We start from the raw sequence: 21508 nt of genomic DNA, 5'->3' as shown, positions 1-21508 counted from the left end.
GTGCTGCAAATGTCTTGGCACTAGTGGGACTAAAGCAAAGTCCAATAGCCACGTATAGGATGCCACTAGGTACACTGAGTGTTTGCTAGTATAATGGCTTAGTTATAATTAGTTGGAGTGTGCAACGCAGGCAGATGCGCTCTGCAAATGTCTTGGCACTAGTGGGACTATAGCAAAGTCCAATAGCCACGTATAGGATGCCACTAGGTACACTGAGTGTGTGCTAGTATAATGGCTTAGTTATAATTAGTTGGAGTGTGCAACGCAGGCAGATGCGTTCTGCAAATGTCTTGGCACTAGTGGGACTAAAGCAAAGTCCAATAGCCACGTATAGGATGCCACTAGGTACACTAAGTGTTTGCTAGTATAATGGCTTAGTTATAATTAGTTGGAGTGTGCAACGCAGGCAGATGCGTTCTGCAAATGTCTTGGCACTAATGGGACTAAAGCAAAGTCCAATAGCCACGTATAGGATGCCACTAGGTACACTGAGTGTGTGCTAGTATAATGGCTTAGTTATAATTAGTTGGAGTGTGCAACGCAGGCAGATGCGTTCTGCAAATGTCTTGGCACTAGTGGGACTATAGCAAAGTCCAATAGCCACGTATAGGATGCCACTAGGTACACTGAGTGTGTGCTAGTATAATGGCTTAGTTATAATTAGTTGGAGTGTGCAACGCAGGCAGATGCGCTCTGCAAATGTCTTGGCACTAGTGGGACTATAGCAAAGTCCAATAGCCACGTATAGGATGCCACTAGGTACACTGAGTGTGTGCTAGTATAATGGCTTAGTTATAATTAGTTGGAGTGTGCAACGCAGGCAGATGCGTTCTGCAAATGTCTTGGCACTAGTGGGACTATAGCAAAGTCCAATAGCCACGTATAGGATGCCACTAGGTACACTGAGTGTGTGCTAGTATAATGGCTTAGTTATAATTAGTTGGAGTGTGCAACGCAGGCAGATGCGCTCTGCAAATGTCTTGGCACTAGTGGGACTATAGCAAAGTCCAATAGCCACGTATAGGATGCCACTAGGTACACTGAGTGTGTGCTAGTATAATGGCTTAGTTATAATTAGTTGGAGTGTGCAACGCAGGCAGATGCGTTCTGCAAATGTCTTGGCACTAGTGGGACTAAAGCAAAGTCCAATAGCCACGTATAGGATGCCACTAGGTACACTGAGTGTGTGCTAGTATAATGGCTTAGTTATAATTAGTTGGAGTGTGCAACGCAGGCAGATGCGCTCTGCAAATGTCTTGGCACTAGTGGGACTATAGCAAAGTCCAATAGCCACGTATAGGATGCCACTAGGTACACTAAGTGTTTGCTAGTATAATGGCTTAGTTATAATTAGTTGGAGTGTGCAACACAGGCAGATGCGCTCTGCAAATGTCTTGGCACTAGTGGGACTATAGCAAAGTCCAATAGCCACGTATAGGATGCCACTAGGTACACTGAGTGTGTGCTAGTATAATGGCTTAGTTATAATTAGTTGGAGTGTGCAACGCAGGCAGATGCGTTCTGCAAATGTCTTGGCACTAGTGGGACTAAAGCAAAGTCCAATAGCCACGTATAGGATGCCACTAGGTACACTGAGTGTGTGCTAGTATAATGGCTTAGTTATAATTAGTTGGAGTGTGCAACGCAGGCAGATGCGTTCTGCAAATGTCTTGGCACTAGTGGGACTATAGCAAAGTCCAATAGCCACGTATAGGATGCCACTAGGTACACTGAGTGTGTGCTAGTATAATGGCTTAGTTATAATTAGTTGGAGTGTGCAACGCAGGCAGATGCGTTCTGCAAATGTCTTGGCACTAGTGGGACTATAGCAAAGTCCAATAGCCACGTATAGGATGCCACTAGGTACACTGAGTGTGTGCTAGTATAATGGCTTAGTTATAATTAGTTGGAGTGTGCAACGCAGGCAGATGCGCTCTGCAAATGTCTTGGCACTAGTGGGACTATAGCAAAGTCCAATAGCCACGTATAGGATGCCACTAGGTACACTGAGTGTGTGCTAGTATAATGGCTTAGTTATAATTAGTTGGAGTGTGCAACGCAGGCAGATGCGTTCTGCAAATGTCTTGGCACTAGTGGGACTATAGCAAAGTCCAATAGCCACGTATAGGATGCCACTAGGTACACTGAGTGTGTGCTAGTATAATGGCTTAGTTATAATTAGTTGGAGTGTGCAACGCAGGCAGATGCGCTCTGCAAATGTCTTGGCACTAGTGGGACTATAGCAAAGTCCAATAGCCACGTATAGGATGCCACTAGGTACACTGAGTGTGTGCTAGTATAATGGCTTAGTTATAATTAGTTGGAGTGTGCAACGCAGGCAGATGCGTTCTGCAAATGTCTTGGCACTAGTGGGACTAAAGCAAAGTCCAATAGCCACGTATAGGATGCCACTAGGTACACTGAGTGTGTGCTAGTATAATGGCTTAGTTATAATTAGTTGGAGTGTGCAACGCAGGCAGATGCGCTCTGCAAATGTCTTGGCACTAGTGGGACTATAGCAAAGTCCAATAGCCACGTATAGGATGCCACTAGGTACACTAAGTGTTTGCTAGTATAATGGCTTAGTTATAATTAGTTGGAGTGTGCAACACAGGCAGATGCGCTCTGCAAATGTCTTGGCACTAGTGGGACTATAGCAAAGTCCAATAGCCACGTATAGGATGCCACTAGGTACACTGAGTGTGTGCTAGTATAATGGCTTAGTTATAATTAGTTGGAGTGTGCAACGCAGGCAGATGCGTTCTGCAAATGTCTTGGCACTAGTGGGACTAAAGCAAAGTCCAATAGCCACGTATAGGATGCCACTAGGTACACTGAGTGTGTGCTAGTATAATGGCTTAGTTATAATTAGTTGGAGTGTGCAACGCAGGCAGATGCGTTCTGCAAATGTCTTGGCACTAGTGGGACTATAGCAAAGTCCAATAGCCACGTATAGGATGCCACTAGGTACACTGAGTGTGTGCTAGTATAATGGCTTAGTTATAATTAGTTGGAGTGTGCAACGCAGGCAGATGCGCTCTGCAAATGTCTTGGCACTAGTGGGACTATAGCAAAGTCCAATAGCCACGTATAGGATGCCACTAGGTACACTGAGTATGTGCTAGTATAATGGCTTAGTTATAATTAGTTGGAGGTTGCAACGCAGGCAGATGCGTTCTGCAAATGTCTTGGCACTAGTGGGACTAAAGCAAAGTCCAATAGCCACGTATAGGATGCCACTAGGTACACTGAGTGTGTGCTAGTATAATGGCTTAGTTATAATTAGTTGGAGTGTGCAACGCAGGCAGATGCGCTCTGCAAATGTCTTGGCACTAGTGGGACTATAGCAAAGTCCAATAGCCACGTATAGGATGCCACTAGGTACACTAAGTGTTTGCTAGTATAATGGCTTAGTTATAATTAGTTGGAGTGTGCAACGCAGGCAGATGCGCTCTGCAAATGTCTTGGCACTAGTGGGACTATAGCAAAGTCCAATAGCCACGTATAGGATGCCACTAGGTACACTGAGTGTGTGCTAGTATAATGGCTTAGTTATAATTAGTTGGAGTGTGCAACGCAGGCAGATGCGCTCTGCAAATGTCTTGGCACTAGTGGGACTATAGCAAAGTCCAATAGCCACGTATAGGATGCCACTAGGTACACTGAGTGTGTGCTAGTATAATGGCTTAGTTATAATTAGTTGGAGTGTGCAACGCAGGCAGATGCGTTCTGCAAATGTCTTGGCACTAGTGGGACTAAAGCAAAGTCCAATAGCCACGTATAGGATGCCACTAGGTACACTAAGTGTTTGCTAGTATAATGGCTTAGTTATAATTAGTTGGAGTGTGCAACGCAGGCAGATGCGTTCTGCAAATGTCTTGGCACTAGTGGGACTAAAGCAAAGTCCAATAGCCACGTATAGGATGCCTCTAGGTACACTAAGTGTTTGCTAGTATAATGGCTTAGTTATAATTAGTTGGAGTGTGCAACGCAGGCAGAGGCGCTCTGCAAATGTCTTGGCACTAGTGGGACTATAGCAAAGTCCAATAGCCACGTATAGGATGCCACTAGGTACACTGAGTGTTTGCTAGTATAATGGCTTAGTTATAATTAGTTGTAGTGTGCAATGCAGGCAGACGTGCTCTGCAAATGTCTTTGCACTAGTGGGACTATAGCAAAGTCCAATAGCCACAGATAGGATGCCACTAGGTACACTGAGTGTTTGCTAGTATAATGGCTTAGTTATGAGTTGGAGTGTGCAGAGGACAAGAGGGTACAGTGGCAGGATTGTGGTGCTCTGGGTAGAGGAATGGAAGCCTGCCTTTCTATTCCCTCCTAATGGTGAAATGCAGGGAGGAAATCCCTGACCTTGGCTGCACAGACGCTGGCGCTGTTTTCAGGACCTGTCACCTTAACTCTGACCCTGCCGGTTTGAGCCCTTAAAAGGACTGCTATAAAGTGCTCTCCCTATGCTGTCTAACGCTGTGTATGCAGCGCATACAGCTGTATCGGCTATAGGACTCAGGATGACGGAGCTGCGACAGTGATGTCTGACACCCAAGACGCAGAAGGCAGATAATGGCGTCCGTGAAGAAAATGTCCGGTTTTATAATGCAGGGACATGTGACATGCAGATCCTATCACACATGCCGTTGCTTCTCTGGCTCAAAGTCCACTTAGCTGTGTGTGTGTCTGTGATTGGCTGACATGCTGGCCCGCCCCACAAGACGCGCGCGCTTAGGGAAGGAAGACAAGAAAAAAAAAAAAAAAATGGCGATCGCCATTATAGAAACAGCAGTGATCTGAAGGCGCTGTTCACGCACACTATACACTGAAATGTGATAATAGTTTGATTCACAGAGTGACTTACACTATTACAGCAGAAACCAAGCTATGATTTAGCTGTTTTTTGGCTGCTAGAACCGTTCTCGAACGTTTCTAGAACTATCGAGCTTTTGCAAAAAGCTCGAGTTCTAGTTCGATCTAGAACATGCCCCAAAATCACTCGAGCCTAGAACTGGAGAACCACGAACCACGAACCGCGCTCAACTCTAGTAATCACAGCATTAATATAAATAAGTTGTCATATTAGGAAAATGTATTTTCATATGCTTTATAAAAATATACATTGGTTGAAATAAGTATTGAACATGTCTCCAATTTTCTAAGTAAATATATTTCTAAAGGTGTTATAGATATGAATTTATCAACAGATGTCAGTAACAACCCATATAGGGCCATAAATTTAGTGATGTGTAATAACTAGTGATGAGCTAATATACTCAGCACTATTCATTGCTTGTATAAATAATAAGGTATTCACGATATCCGTTACTTGGCAAGCCTTTTGGAATTTGCCTCGTGAATTTTGAGTCCACTCACAATATGTTTGGTGTCTAATTTTAAGCCACTAAATATGAGGGGATTGCTTGCCAATCACAGTAATGCCACAGCCATTTTTGCTACTGGCATTACACTGATTGGGAGATGCAGTAAAAATAAAAAATATGTAGTCATTAAAGCAGGAGAATTATAGCTACTGAGTTTCCTTGAGGCTTTCTCATTGGTTCCGGGTTCAATCATTAAAGTTCATGAATATGCATTGCTTCCAACGCCACCCTCTGTAACATTGTCTGTGATTGGTTGCAGTCTTTCTTCCTCCGCCTGTGCACTGTGCCGGCATCGGTGATTGGTTGCTCTCACATTAGCTGTCTAGGTCCCCAAAGTAGAGTATATAAAAAAAAAAATAATTGGAAAAAATTCCGTAGGGTAACCCTTATAACCCATTGCAGATACAGCAGACAGCTACAGGCAGCCTCAGCTGTGCATGTTATATTGGCTGTGTACTAAAAAGGGACACCATGTGTTTTTTTTGTTTAATTATTTAAATAAATAATTAATCAACATTGTGAGGACCCCGCCAATTTTGATATCCAGTCAAGAAAAGGGGGACTTTTATATGTGCTGGACCTACTACTTTTTTCTATTTGGATCCCTGTAGGTGATTGTCCATGCACTGGGTACAGGTGAGCTGGTCTTTTTGTTTTTTCTATTTATGCTAGCACATGTCCAGGCCCATTTGAAGTTCACCAATGACAATCTGTATGATCCAGAGGTAGCATAGATGAAGGTCATCTGGTCAGCTTTTGGTATCAACTCCATTCATTGTGTTTGTCAGTAAGAAGAAGAATGCGTACAACCACAAGAACACCGTCCCATCCGTGAAGCATGGGGGTGAACACATCATACTTTGGGGGTGTTTTTCTGCCAAGGGGACAGGACGACTGCACCTTATTGAAGGGAGAATGTATGAGGTCATGTATTGCAAGATTTTGGCCAACAACCTCCTTTCACTTAGTAAGAGCATTGAAGATAGGTCGTGGCTGGGTCTTCCAGCATGACAATGACCCAAAATTCACAGTCTGGGGAAATTAGGAGTGGCTCCGTAAAAAGCATCTTCAAGGTCCTGAAGTGGCCTAGCCAGTCTCCAGTAAAGATGAGCGATGTTCAATTCGAACCGTTCGCCAATTTCAAATTCGAGTGATTTTGGGCGGTGTTCGAGTCGTTCAACGAACTCGAACAATTTGCTTCCAGTTCGGCCTTTCGAGTTACCGTTCGATAACGGTTCGATCACCAAAAGCGAGGCTTTTCACAGTAAGGCTATGTGCGCATGTTGTGTATTTGCATGCGTCCTGCGTCCCCAGCACAATCCCTCTCTCTTTCCTACTCACTGATCACGGGCGCGGCACTGAACGGCTGTCACAAAGCTCTGGCAGCTTTTCCTCTTTTGAAAATGGCTGCCGTTCATTATTCAATCTGGTATTCCCTGCTTTCCCCGCCTACTGGCGCCCATGATTGGTTGCAGTCAGACACGCCCCCACGCTGAGTGACAGCTGTCTCATTGCGACCAATCACAGCCGCCGGCGGGCGGGTCTATATCGTGCAGTAAAATAAATAAATAATTTAAAAAAAAACCTGCGGTTGCCCCCAATTTTGATACCAGCCAAGATAAAGCCACACAGCTGGAGGCTGGTATTGTCAGGATGGGGAGCGCCACGTTATGGGGAGCCTACCACCCCAACAATATCAGCCAACAGCCGCCCGGAAATGCCGCATCCATTAGATGCAACAGTCCCGGGACTCTACCCGGCTCATCCCACAATTTCCCTGGTGCGGTGGCAATCGGGGTAATAAGGTTAGGTTATTCATGACAGGCGTCTCCCCGAGATACCTTCCATGATTAACCTGTAAGTGAAAGTAAATAAAGACACACAAAGAAAAATCCTTTATTTGGAGGAAAAGACAAAAAAACCTTCATTTACCTCTTTATTAGTCCCCAAACAGACATTCAGGTCCGAAGTAATCCACACAACGCTTTCAGCTCTGCTACATGAAGCTGACAGGGAGCGCCGTAGAACACGAGCGCTCTGTGTCAGCTCCACGCAGCAACTGAAGTGAGCCGCGCTGTTACCGGAAACTTCAGCCAGGTAGTGCCTGCGTGTGACCTCTCTCTCTTTCTCTTTTTCTCTCTCTCTCTTACTTTCTTTCTCTCGCTCTCTTTTTCCTCCCTTCTCTCTCTCGCTCTCTTTTTCCTCTTTTCTCTCTCTCTCCTCTCCTTTCTCTCTTTCTCTCTCTTTCTCTCTCTTTCTCTCTTTTTCTCTCTCTCTTTCTCACTTTTTCTCTCTCTCTTTCTCACTTTTTCTCTCTCTCTCTCTCTTTCTCTCTTTTTCTCTATCACTCTCTTTTTCTCTCTCTTTCGCTCTCTCTTTTTCTCTCTCTCTTTCTCTCTCTTTCTCTCTTTCTCTCTCATTCTCTCTCTCTTTCTCTCTTTCTTTCTCTCTCTTTTTCTCTCTCTTTTTCTCTCTTTTTCTCTCTTTCTCTCTCTTTCTCCCTCTCTCTCTCCTCTTTGTAGCTGAAAAATGCACTTCTGCATTCTCTACTGCAATAAAGAGGTCAAGATTACCAAATCTTCGAATGCTTTTCATTACAGGCAGTTGCTCAATGGGTAGAGCTGCCGTCTAAGGAGAATTAGTTCACGAGTTCGAGTCCCGTCCGTCCCAGTAAAGAATTTAAATTATAACTATTATTTAATTTAATTATGCACTGAGGGGAGGAGCCGGACATCACCTTTGAGACACGGAACACACCTCTAAAATCGGAGCAGTTCACGGAATGAGGCTGCATTGCTCTCTCCTCTCTCTCCTCTCTTCTCTCTTTTCTCTCTCTCTTCTCTCTCTCTTCTCTCTCACTGCTTTCTCTTCTCTCTCTCTCTCCCCTCTCTCTCTTCTCTTTCTCCTCACTCTTTCTCTCTTTCTCTCTCTCTCTCTTTCTCTCTCTCTTTATCTCTCTCTCTTTCTCTTTTTCTCTCTGTCTTTCTCTCTCTCTTTCTCTCTTTTTCTCTCTCTCTTTTTCTCTGTTTCTCTTTCTCTCTTTTTCTCTCTTTCTCTCTCTCTCTTTTTTTCTCTCTCTCTCATTTTCTCTCTATCTCTCTCTCTTTTTCTCTTTCTCTCTTTTTCTCTCTCTCTCGCTCTTTCTCTCTCTTTCTCTCTCTTTTTCTTTCTCTTTCACTCTTTTTCTCTCTTTCTCTCTCTTTCTCTCTCTTTCTCTCTTTCTCGCTTTCTTTCTCTCTTTTTTTCTCTCTTTCTCTCTTTCTCTCTCTCTTTCTCTCTCTCATTCTCTCTCTCATTCTCTCTCTTTCTTTCTCTTTTTCTCTCTTTTTCTTTCTTTCTCTCCCTTTCTCTCTTTTTTTCTCTCTATCTTTCTCTCTCTTTTTCTCTTTCTCTCTCTTTCTCTCTCTTTCTCGCTCTTTCTCTCTTTCTCTCTCTCTTTCTCTCTCTTTTTCTTTCTCTTTCTCTCTTTCTCTTTCTCTCTTTCTCCCTCTCTTTCTCTCTCTCATTCTCTTTCTCATTCTCTCTCTCTCTTTCTTTCTCTTTTTCTCTCTTTCTCTCCCTTTTTCTCTTTTTTTCTCTCTATCTTTCTCTCTCTTTCTCTCTCTCTCTCTCTCTTTCTTTCTCTCTCTTTCTCTCTCTTTTTCTCTCTTTTTCTCTTTCTCTCTCCTCTTTGTACCTGAATAATCCACTTCTGGTTTCTCTACTGCAATACAGAGGTCAAGATTACCAAATCTTCCCATGCTTTTCATTACAAGCCGTTGCTCAATGGGTAGAGCTGCCGCCTAAGGAAAATTAGATCACGAGTTCGAGTCCCGTCCGTCCCAGTAAAGAATTAAAATTATAATTATTATTTAATTATAATTTAATTTAATTATGCACTGAGGGGAGGAGCCGGAAATCACCTTTGAGACACGGAACACACCACTAAAATCGGAGCAGTTCACGGAATGAGGCTGCATTGCTCTCTCCTCTCTCTCCTCTCTTCTCTCTTTTCTCTCTCTCTTTTCTCTCTCACTGCTCTCTCTTCTCTCTCTCTCTCCTCTCTCTCTCTTCTCTCTCTCTCCTCACTCTTTCTCTCTCTCTCTCACTTTTTTTCTCTCTCTCTCTTTTTCTCTTTATCTCTCTCTCTTTTTCTCTTTCTCTTTTTCTCTCTTTCTCTCTCTCTTTCTCTCTTTTTCTCTCTCTCTCACTCTTTCTCTCTCTCTTTTCCTCTCTTTCTCTCTCTTTTTCTTTTCTCTTTCTCTCTCTCTTTTTCTTTCTCTTTCTCTCTCTCTCTTTCTCTCTCTTTCTCTCTTTCTTGCTTTATTTCTCTCTTTCTTTTTCTCTCTTTTTCTCTCTTTTTCTCTCTTTCTCTCTCTTTCTCTCTCACTCTCTCCTCTCTCTCCCACTCTTTTCTCTCTCTCTCCTCTCTCTCTTCTCTCTTCTCTCTCTCTTCTCTCTTCTCTCTCTCAGACCTGGCGATGATCAGCTGATGCAGTCACCTGACAGAATCAGCTGACACTATTAGTCGAGCGGTGAGGCCGGCTTTTTACCACCCGGCCGGCTAAACTATCAGCTAATGCTGTCGGACAGGAGTTTGCACAGAAGTGTGTAGTTTGTTGTTTTGGTTTTTTTTGCACTGATGCATCAGCTGATTGTATAAAAGTCGTTTATACAATCAGCTGCTGTGTCATGTGATTCAGGCCCTTGAATCTGACAGATCATCTGATCGCTTTCCGATCAGATGATATTGGATCCAGATTGGACGACACGGGACCCTTTACTCAGGAGTACTGTGGAGGGGGGTTCTTTATTTCAATAAAGATGGGATCACTAATTGTGTTGTGTTTTATTTCTAATAAAAATAATTTTCTGTGTTGTGTTTTTTTTATCTGTACTAGAAATTCATGGTGGCTATGTCTAATATTGGCGTGACACCATGAATTTCGGGCTTAGGGCCAGTTGATAATATACAGCTAGCCCTAACCCCTTTATTACCCAGTGAGCCAACCGTCACCAGGGTAGCTGGAAGAGTTGGATACAGCGCCAGAAGATGGCGCTTCTATGAAAGTGCCATTTTCTGGGGCGGCTGCGGACTGCAATTTGTAGCAGGGGTGCCCAGAAATCTTGGGCACCCTGCACTGCGGAATCCAATCCCCAGCTTACTAGTTGTACCTGGCTGGACACAAAATTATGGCAAAGCCCACGTCATTTTTTTTTTTATTATTTCATGAAATTCATTCATTTATCGGTTACAAATAGGCAGCTGGGGGTTTGGGGCAGCCCGTAGCTGCCTGCTGTACCTGGCTAGCATACAAAAACATGGCGACGCCCACGTAACTTTTGGGGAGGGGCAAAAAACTCCTGCATGCAGTCCTAGATGGAGTATGTTGAGCCTTGTAGTTCTGCAGCTGCAGTCTTTCTGTCTGTCTGTATGGAGGAGAGCAGACAGCAGCTGCAGAACTACAAGGCTCAGCATCCTATATCCAGGACTGTATGCTGGAGGGAAAGGAAGGGGGAGCAAAACTGCAAGGCTCACCATACTTCATCCACTAGTGTATGCAGGAGAGCAGACAGCAGCTGCAGAACTACAACATACTCCATCCAGGACTGTATGCAGGACTTTTTGCCCACCAAAGAAATGATATGGGCTTCGCCATATTTTTGTATGCTTGCCAGGTACAGCAGACAGGTACAGCTGCACCCAACCCCCACCTGCCTATTTGTTCTCGGCTGGGAACTAAAAATATAGGGAAGCCCATTTTTTAATTATTTCATGAATTTCATGAATTAAAAAAAAGAAAACGACATGGGCTTCACCCCATTTTTGTGTCCAGCCAGGTACAACTAGGCAGCTGGGCATTGGAATCCGCAGCACAGGTTTGACCGAGGTTTCTTAGCCCCTCTGCTGCGATCTTCAGTCCACAGCCGCCCCAGAAAATGGTGCTTTCATAGAAGCGCCATCATCTGGCGCTGTATCCAACTCTTCCTGGTGCCCTGGTGACGGGTGGCTCGCTGGGTAATAATGGGTTGATACTAGCTTTGGTTTACTAGCTAGTATTAAGCCAGAGATTCTTAATGTCAGGCAAGTTTGACCCGGCCATTAAGAATCTCTAATAAAGGGTTAAAAAAAGACACCACACAGAGAAAAAATACTTTAATAGAAATAAATACACAGACACACTTAGAGACTCCATGTTTATTACTCCCTCTCACCCCTCCAAGATCCTGGTCTTCTGTCTTCTTTCTCCTTCAACCCATTCAGCTCTGCTACATCAGACAGCACTGCATGGTAGGAAGACGCTGCTGCTCCCGTGCAGTCTAATCACTCAGTGAGTGAGCAGAGGCTGCGGGTTGTAAGCGGTGACGTCACCGCTGCCACTGTTGCTATAGTAACCCGCCTGTCAGATTACTATTTCAACGGTGATCTCCGATCACCTGATTCCCAGTGCCGCTATTCACCGGCTGTGGCATCCAGTCCTTGCATGTGGGCTGACTCTGTGAAGAGCGCTGACATGCAGGAATGGGGAGCTAAGCATGTACCCAAGCTTCTCGCTGGTACACAGAGATGCTCAAATGAGCACCGCATACTGGAGACATGCACTGACAGGACCTAGCATGATGTCTAGCCATGTGACCAGTCTGTAGCCAATGAGATAATAGACACATGACTGGTCACATGCTATGACGACGTCACGGAAGGTCCTATCAATTCATCAGTGCTGGTTACCGGGAGGGCGCAACGATGATCGGAAGGAGCACAACGGGAGACAGAGTCTGCAGGATGCATCGCGGGGACCTGTAAGTATAATGGAAATGTTTATTAACTGTACGTGTACATGTAGAATGTGTTTGTATGTGTTTTTGTTTGCCTGCCATTGTTTTCAATGGGGTTCGGAGGTGTTCGTCGAACGTTCGTCGAAGGTTCACCGAACACACCCGCCGTTTGACGAACTCGAACACTAGGGGGTGTCTCAACACTAGTCTCCAGCCCTGAACCCAAAAGAAAATGTTTGAAGGGAACTGAAATTCCACAAGCTTCTCACAATAATTGGTAGGAATTTGGATCGATTCCTTCTGACAGAACGGGTGTAACTGAGCTACAGTTAAAACCAGACATTTACGATCACTATCTATAAAGACACATATGCATGTTTTTCTCACTATCTGACACATAATCAGAATAAACGTTTCCCGTTTTAGGTCAATTCGGATTGCCAAAATTATTTATATTTACCAAATGCCATAATAATGAGAGAGAGAAGGTCTTAAGGCATTTTTATTACTTTCTGCAAAACCAAAAGTTTACATACATTTCATTAGTATTTGGTACAATTGCCCTTAAACTGTATGACTTGGGTCATACGTTTTGGATATTCCTCCACAAGTTTGTCGTAATAGTTGGTAGGGGCTTGGACATAACTGTTGTAACTGAGTTATGTTTGTAGGTTGCCTTGCTCACACCTACCTTTTCAGCTTTGCCCATAAATTTTCAATAGGCTTGAGATCAGGGTTTTGTGATGGCCACTCCAAAACATTGACTTTGTTATCCTCAAACCATTTTTCAACCAGTTTGGTAGTATTATTTGGGCCAATGTCCATTTGGAAGACCCATTTCCACCTACGCATTAGGTTCCTAGCTGATGTGTAAGTGTACCAGTCCCTCCTGCAGCAAAACAACCCCAAAAAATAATGATGCCACCCCCATGCTTCACAGTTTGGATGGTTTTCTTAGGCTTCAATCTTCTCCCTTTTTCCTCCAAATGTAACAATGGTCATTATGGCCAAACAGTTCAATTTTAGTTTTGTCAGACCATAGGACATGTCTCCAAGAAATAAGGTGTTTGATCCTGTGTGCATTTGCAAACATTAATCTGGCTTTTTATTATGTTTCTTTTGGACTAATGACTTCTGGCAGAGTGACCTTTAAGCCCATGTTGCAAATATAAATAATTTTGGTTCCTAATTCACCAAAAAGGGGAAAGGTTTATTCTGATCTCATGTCAGATAGTGAAAAAAATATTCAGATGTGTCCTCTTAGATAGTGTATGTAAACGTCTGGTTTCAACTGTATATATATATATATATATTTATATATATATATATATATATATAAATATATATATATATATACAGTTAGGTCCAGAAATATTTGGACAGTGACACAAGTTTTGTTATTTTAGCTGTTTACAAAAACATGTTCAGAAATACAATTATATATATAATATGGGCTGAAAGTGCACACTCCCAGCTGCAATATGAGAGTTTTCACATCCAAATCGGAGAAAGGGTTTAGGAATCATAGCTCTGTAATGCATAGCCTCCTCATTTTCAAGGGACCAAAAGTAATTGGACAAGGGACTCTAAGGGCTGCAATTAACTCTGAAGGCATCTCTCTCGTTAACCTGTAATCAATGAAGTAGTTAAAAGATCTGGGGTTGATTACAGGTGTGTGGTTTTGCATTTGGAAGCTGTTGCTGTGACCAGACAACATGCGGTCTAAGGAACTCTCAATTGAGGTGAAGCAGAACAGCCTGAGGCTGAAAAAAAAGAAAAAATCCATCAGAGAGATAGCAGACATGCTTGGAGTAGCAAAATCAACAGTCGGGTACATTCTGAGAAAAAAGGAATTGACTGGTGAGCTTGGGAACTCAAAAAGGCCTGGGCGTCCACGGATGACAACAGTGGTGGATGATCGCCGCATACTTTCTTTGGTGAAGAAGAACCCGTTCACAACATCAACTGAAGTCCAGAACACTCTCAGTGAAGTAGGTGTATCTGTCTTTAAGTCAACAATAAAGAGAAGACTCCATGAAAGTAAATACAAAGGGTTCACATCTAGATGCAAACCATTCATCAATTCCAAAAATAGACAGTCCAGAGTTAAATTTGCTGAAAAACACCTCATGAAGCCAGCTCAGTTCTGGAAAAGTATTCTATGGACAGATGAGACCAAGATCAACCTGTACCAGAATGATGGGAAGAAAAAAGTTTGGAGAAGAAAGGGAACGGCACATGATCCAAGGCACACCACATCCTCTGTAAAACATGGTGGAGGCAACGTGATGGCATGGGCATGCATGGCTTTCAATGGCACCGGATCACTTGTGTTTATTGATGACATAACAGCAGACAAGAGTAGCCGGATGAATTCTGAAGTGTACCGGGATATACTTTCAGCCCAGATTCAGCCAAATGCCGCAAAGTTGATCGGACGGCGCTTCATAGTACAGATGGACAATGACCCCAAGCATACAGCCAAAGCTACCCAGGAGTTCATCAGTGCAAAAAAGTGGAACATTCTGCAATGGCCAAGTCAATCACCAGATCTTAACCCAATTGAGCATGCATTTCATTTGCTCAAATCCAGACTTAAGACGGAAAGACCCACAAACAAGCAAGACCTGAAGGCTGCGGCTGTAAAGGCCTGGCAAAGCATTAAGAAGGAGGAAACCCAGCATTTGGTGATGTCCATGGGTTCCAGACTTAAGGCAGTGATTGCCTCCAAAGGATTCGCAACAAAATATTGAAAATAAAAATATTTTGTTTGGGTTTGGTTTATTTGTCCAATTACTTTTGACCTCCTAAAATGTGGAGTGTTTGTAAAGAAATGTGTACAATTCCTACAATCTCTATCAGATATTTTTGTTCAAACCTTCAAATTAAATGTTACAATCTGCACTTGAATTCTGTTGTAGAGGTTTCATTTCAAATCCAAAGTGGTGGCATGCAGAGCCCAACTCGCGAAAATTGTGTCACTGTCCAAATATTTCTGGACCTAACTGTATATTCACAAGGTTACCCCCCTCAAGATAAATATCCTTAGTGACATACAGTGGGGAAGAAAAAATATTTAGTCAGCCACCAATTGCACAAGTTCCTTAAAAAGATGAGATAGGCCCACAACTATGAGAGATAAAATGAGCAAACAAATCCAGAAAATCACATTGTCTGATTTGGCAAGATTTTATTCGCAAATTATGGTGGAAAATAAGTATTTAGTCACCTAAAAACGTGCAAGATTTCTGCCTCTCACAGACCTGTGACTTCTTCTTTAAGAGGCTCCTCTGTCCTCCACTCATTACCTGTAGTAATGGCACCTGTTTAAACTTGCTATCAGTATAAAAGACATCTGTCCACAACCTCAAACAGTCACACTCCAAACTCCACTATGCTGAAGACCAAAGAGCTGTTGAAGGTCACCAGAAACAAAATGTTAGCCCTGCATCAGGCTGGGAAGATTGAATCTGAAAAGGTGAACAGATATTCCCAATATTTAACAAATTTTATTATAATAAAAAATTCACACCACAGTGTAAAACAAACATATGGCCATATAGGTCATGTTCATACAATTATTGTCAGATGACAGGTTAAATATAAGAAGGTAGCAATGGTTCACAGACAGGTGATAATATTAGAGGATAGGACTTATCTTGTAGGCTGAAGATTGAATCTGCAATAGGCAAGCAGCGTGGTGTTACGAACCGGCACCACCATAGCCACAAGCAGCCTGCTGCAGTTCTTGTTGCGCCCAGGCGCCGGCTGCCATTCTTGGCCGTGCCTCGGGTCGTCCAGTTGGCTGCTCCTTCCACCATGTCTAAGTGTGGAGAGGCGGCAAGTGCGCATGCGTGCTCCGATTTACCCCAGCCAGAGTCTAAGTCTGGTGTTTTGCCTACTGCGCATGCTCAGCCTGATTGTGTCATTTCTGAGACTAAGGCGGGCTTTGCACACTACGACATCGCAGGCCGATGCTGCGATGCCGAGTGCGATAGTGCCTGCCCCCGTCGCAGCAGCGATATGTGGTGATAGCTGGCGTAGCGAAAATTATCGCTACGCCAGCTTCACACACACACTCACCTGCCGTGCGACGTCCCTGTGGCCGGCGACCCGCCTCCTTGTTAAGGGGGCGGGTCGTGCGGCGTCACTGCGACGTCACACGGCAGGCGGCCAATCGGAGCGGAGGGGCGGAGATGAGCAGGATGTAAACATCCTGCCCATCTCCTTCCTTCCGCATATCCTACGGAAGCCGCAGTGACGCCGGTAGGAGATGTTCCTCGCTCCTGCGGCTTCACACACAGCGATGTGTGCTGCTGCAGGAGCGAGGAACAACATCGGACTGTCGCGTCAGCGTAATTATGAATTACGCCGACGCTGCACCGATGATACGATTACGACGATTTTGCGCTCGTTAATCGTATCATCGAGACTTTACACACTGCGATGTCGCATGCGATGCCGGAAGTGCGTCATTTTCAATTTGACCCCACCGACATCGCACCTGCGATGTCGCAGTGTGCAAAGCCCGCCTAAGTCCTCAGTTCAGGCTACTGAGCATGCTCCCACAATTAATCTTAACAGCCTCTTTGCACAGGTACTTGGACTTCGTGCTGTGTCTAAGTTCTGGTATGTTACTACTGAGCATGCTCAGGCAGATAGTCTGATTTCTGAGTCTGTTGTTCAGGCTACTGAGCATGCTCAGGCACGTAGTGCATCAGAGGCTATGTCCGGTAAGGACCTCACTGAGCATGTCCATGAGGTGGCAGGCCCTGATAGGGCAGAGGGTGTCAGGTCACAGCTGTCCTGATGACATGGCAACTCCGAACTGTCTCGCATAGGCCCACCCCTATGATCTGGCACCTCACCATTGGTCGTCAGACGATGACTGGTGAAGTGTTTGGGGCGTGGCTGCCATGAAGTCATCAATGACATGGCGGTTCCGGATAGGCCGCTGGTGACGTCGCTGCTGACATGGCACTCTGCTATTGGACCTTGGTGGTTCCCTAGGTTTGGGGTGGACCCAGGTTATAAAAGGGGCTGGAGACAACATGGAGGTGCGCAGTCTTCATTTAGAGTTCATGGTGGCATAAGCTTTGTTGGAAGCGGTAGGTAGAGCTAGGCGAACGGTGCCTGTCACGCCAAGATTCGTGGCTCGGCACATCAGGGTCAGGCATCGTGCTTCCTTGCTGCCGTTCCAGTTGTGCTCTAGCAGTCCAGTGGCTGTAACTGGATGGCGGCTGCTGTGTCACCTGTCCGTTTGTGCCTCCTACGCACACGGACAGCATACCTGTTGTGTTACTTGTCCGGTTGGGTTCTCTACGCACACGGACAGCATACCTGCTGCGTCACCTGTCCGGTTGTGCCCTCTATGCACATGGACAGTGTATTCCAGAACCCCTGTGGAGTTAACAGGGTGTTCCTGGATTGGGTGTGTAAACCCTATTTCTCTCCTCGGCTTCCCAGTCAAATGCTACTGGTGTGACTACGTGGTCTGACGTGTCCTTCACACACGTGGCCAGTCGAGTGGTGACCAGAAGCACTAATCGAAGGACCGCACGATCTGACGTGTCTTACACACGTGGCCGACAGGGCGCTGTCGCAGCGGTCTTCTCGGTCAACGCTAACTGGTTACCATCCGGCCTGACGTGTTCCCTACACACGTGGTCAGAGTAGCGCCCACTCCACCGAAACGCTAACTGGGTTGTCGTCTGGTTTGACATGTCCCTACACACGTGACTGGTTCCCAGGTCTCCTGGGTTATCTCTGAGTCATCAGCTCTATAGTCTCCGCCTTATCTACAGGGTGCCAGCAGCTCCATTGCCATCTGGAGGACGGTGGGCCCCGACTGGCGATTGGGATATATACCCCCTGGTCCTAATCTGCTGGTCCCCCCGTAACACTTGGTGTGATGAAATCAACTGTGGGACCAATAATAAGAAAATGGAAGACATACAAAACCACTGATAATCTCCCTCAATCTGGGGCTCCACACAAGATCTCACCCTGTGGGGTCAAAATGATCACAAGACCGGTGAGCAAAAATCCAAGAACCACATGAGGGACCTAGTGAATGACCTGGATAGATCTGGGACCACCGTAACAAAGGCTATTATCAGTAGTACACTATGCTGCAAGGTACTCAGATCCCGCAGTGCCGGACATGTCCCCCTGCTTAAGAAAGTACATGTCCGGGCCCGTCTGAGGTTTGCTAGTGAGCATTTGGATTATCCAGAAGAGTATTGGGAGAATGTTATATAGTCTGATGAAACCAAAGTAAAACTGTTTGGTAGAAACACAGCTCATCATGTATGAAGGAGACAGAATGCTGAGTTGCATCCAAACATTACCATACCTACTGTGAAGCATGGGGGGTGGCAACATCATTCCTTGGGGCTGTTTCTCTGCAAAGGGACCAAAACAACTGATTTGTGTACATGAAAGAATGAATGGGTCATATATTGTGAGATTTTGAGTGCAAACCTCCTTTCATCAGTAAGGACATTGAAGATGAAATGTGACTGGGTCTTTCAGCATGATAATGATTCCAAGCACACTGCCAGGACAACAAAGGAGTGGCTTCCATAAGAAGCAAATGAAGGCCCTGTATTGTCTTAGCCAGTCTCCAGATCTCAAACACATAGAAAATCTTTGAAAATCCGTGTTTCCCAATGACAGGCACAAAACATCACTGCTCTAGAGGTGATCTGCATGGAGGAATGGGCCAACATACCATCAACAATGTGTACCAACCTTATGAAAACTTAAAGAAAACGTTTAACCTGTGTCATTGCCAACAAAGGATATATAACAAAATATTGAGATGAACGCTATTGACCAAATACTTATTTTCCACCATAATTTGCAAATAATATCTTGCCAAATCAGACAAGGTGATTTTCTGGATTTGTTTTCTCATTTATTCTCTCATAGGTGTGGTCTACCTATGATGTCAATTACAGGCAAATCTCATATATTTAAGTGGGAGAACTTGCACAATTGGTGGCTAACTAAATACTTTTTTTTCCCCACTGTATAAGTCAAGAGGATATACACAGAAGTCACAAACGAGTAAATGATATCAAGAAATAAAATTGTATATTTAATGGTTGAATTAAAAGTAAACTACATAAATAGTACCACTATTAAAATGAATCAAAGTTGCTACCAAATATAGCAAGGACATCCATCTATACATAAGGACAACATGTAATATAGAAAGTCCTGTATCATTAGGTGCTTACTATCAGGCTAAATAGATTTAATTTAGTACATAGTGAATGCAGTGCATTCAATTTCACAGGTTACTTAGCTAATGTGAGTCAAAAGACCGTACAACCATTATAAATGTGCAGTTTTTATACTAGATAATATCTATTTAGCCTGATAGTGAGCATCTAATAATATAGGATTTTCCATATTATCTATTGTCCCTATGTATAAATTAATGGCCTTGCTTTTTAGTCAGCAACTTTGATTATCCTTAATAGTGGTATTGTTTATGTAGTTTACTTTTAATTTACACATTAAATATACATTATTTCTTGACATAATTCAATAATTCACTCTTTTGTGTCATATATATATATATATATATTTAAAATACATGCATGATCGAGAAAGTCTGCACATCCCGTTTAAAATGCCAAGCTTTGGCATGTAAATATAAAAATAATATGGAGAGAGGCGTTATGCGTCAGATAGGGAATTCCAAGGATGGTAATATAAACAGGGCATGTGTGAACTCACTTCTAGTTCTCTCAAAAATATTTGTAATTTTCTTTGTAAATGAAAAGAGATGAAAAGAAAAAGATCCCAGTTGCAAATGATTGCTTCCAAAGTCAGTGCCTGATGAGGTTGTATTAGGTTGGATGTTTATGAATCATTATTGTATCAGAGCCTACACCTACCAGTATATCTGTAAGTACCACTGTTGGCTTGGTGGACTCCAGAAGCATCTAGAAAGTTGTAGGACCCAACGTACTTCAAATATTGTAAAATAACTTAAATAATACTGAACGTCATACATCGTAATCATTTAATTTTCATTGGACTTGAGTTGCCTGTTGTTCTAAGTTCAGATAAATAGACCATAACTTTCTTTTTAGATGGATAGGGGAAATAGTAACTTTTGTACACCCCCCACTCACCTGCATTCAGGATGTTTTCATGAATTTGTTTGGCTTTAAAGAATCTTGCTAAGAAATGTGGCAAATTTTAGCACTCACACATTGAAGTTCTCACTCTGAGCCATATAAATCGATGAAAATATTAACCCTGCTTTTACTCTTACACAATCTCTTTTAGAGGAGTAAAAGGTTTTAAATGTAAATTACAGCAATTGCCTAATAGTTGCAGTTAGGTTTCCTTAGATATGTGAATCTTTGGCAATTTCTCTCCCCCATTGTCTGTCCAACGTGTAAAATAAGTATTTTTCCTGATAATCTTAAATCTAAAAAAAAAAATTGTTTTATTATTTCTAGTGGTTTTATTAAGATAGTTGTCAAAAACATAAGATTATGAGGCGTAAGTGGTAAAGAGGCAAAATTATATCTAAAAAGTAGGTGGAATTATGAATTATAATGTCTGTATACGCTTCTGTATACACTATTACTTTTATCACTATTATTCATTATTTCTAGTGCATTTGTGTATATGATGTTTGGTGTCTGTTTTTATATAAGATGTTAAAAAAATAGAAATCAGATGGGTAACATTTATCCATAGTCTGTTGTATATGATACCAGTTTTGTTCTGTCCATGTTTGTCAACATATTTGGAATATACTTTAAAATGTATAGGCTTAAATATCTGTCTAAAATTTTGAATATCTTCACTAGTGACTGTTAAATGTATTTGTCTGGAAAGCCTTAAAAAATACATCATTGTTAGATGTTGTGTGTAGAAAAACCTTAGTCATGTTATGTAGTGTTAAAAGTTATTCTCAAACCTTCCATGAAAGATATGCACATATAGATAATCATAACCAAAAAAATAGACTATATTTTGTAATTGTAAAAACATTAGTAAAAAGAAAAAAATTTTTACACTAGTCTTTTGCACTTCTTTTGAAAAAATGTTTCCCTATGTAATGAAATGCAGTAAATAATTTACAATGCAGGCAAAGCTAATTTGCAGTGATTTTTGTTTTTATCTGCAGATATAATAAGATTGTAACAAGAAAAAAAAAATACTAAATGCTAATCACTGTTTTTTTTTTCTTCAAAGAATGAAATAATATAGCTGAAATATTGAAAATAGTGTAAACCGATAAGGTCAAAATCTGTGACAACACTAATCTCCTGTAGCTTTACTACTAATGTCACTACTCCAGACTTACAATTTATATTTAACAGTTTAGC

Source organism: Anomaloglossus baeobatrachus, chromosome 1, assembly GCF_048569485.1.
Source record: "Anomaloglossus baeobatrachus isolate aAnoBae1 chromosome 1, aAnoBae1.hap1, whole genome shotgun sequence".
Taxonomy (NCBI): Eukaryota; Metazoa; Chordata; class Amphibia; order Anura; family Aromobatidae; genus Anomaloglossus; species Anomaloglossus baeobatrachus.
This window is presented reverse-complemented; position numbering follows the sequence as displayed.